Raw genomic sequence first — 955 nt, forward strand, 5'->3', positions numbered from 1 at the left:
GGCCGATATGCCTCTTTTCTACTGTATATATGGGAGAGTGACTCATTGAAATTCCATCAGAATTAGAAACAGGGCATCATTACCCATGAGTCAATAAGGGCTGTGAGGATGGGCCTTTCACTTCCCCCACCTTTTTCCTCTTCCTGTCACAGATAACCCCTCTGTGCAAAGAAGAAAAAAAGAGGTTGGGTGTGGTGGCCCACATCTGTAATCCCAGCAATTTGGGAGGCTAAGGTGGAAGGATTTTGAACCCAGAAGTTCGAGAACAGCCTGGGCAACATGGTGAGACTCCCATCTCTACAAAAAAATACAAAAATTTAGCCAGGTTTGGTATCCTGCACCTGTAGTCACAGCTACTCTGGAGGCTGAAGCATGAGGATCACTTGAGCCCTAGAGGTGGAGGTTGCAGTGAGCCGAGATTACGCCACTGCACTCCAGCCTGGGTGACAGAGCGAGATCCTGTTTCAAAAACAAAAAAAGGGCCAGGTGTGGTGGTCACACCTGTAATCCCATCATTTTGGGAGGCCGAGGTGGGCGGATCACTTGAGGTCAGGAGGTCAAGGTCAGCCTGGCCAACATGGTAAAACCCTATCTCTACTAAAAAACATAAAAATTAGCTGGGCATGGTGGTGGGCGCCTGTAATCCCAGCTACTCAGGAGGCTGAGGCAGGAGAATTGCTTGAACCCAGAAGGTGGAGGTACAGTGAACTGAGATCGTGCCATTGCACTCCAGCCTGGGTGACAGTGGGACTCTATCTGAAGAAGAAAAAAAATGGCGGGCGCCTGTAGTCCCAGCTACTCGGGAGGCTGAGGCAGGAGAATGGCGTGAACCCGGGAGACGGGGATTGCAGTGAGTCGAGATCCGGCCACTGCACTCCAGCCTGGGAGATAGAGCCAGACTCCGTCTCAAAAAAAAAAAAAAGAAAGAAAGAAAAAAAAAATGAAGGACATTCCT

This window comes from Piliocolobus tephrosceles, chromosome 21 (genome assembly GCF_002776525.5).
Source record: "Piliocolobus tephrosceles isolate RC106 chromosome 21, ASM277652v3, whole genome shotgun sequence".
NCBI lineage: Eukaryota > Metazoa > Chordata > Mammalia > Primates > Cercopithecidae > Piliocolobus > Piliocolobus tephrosceles.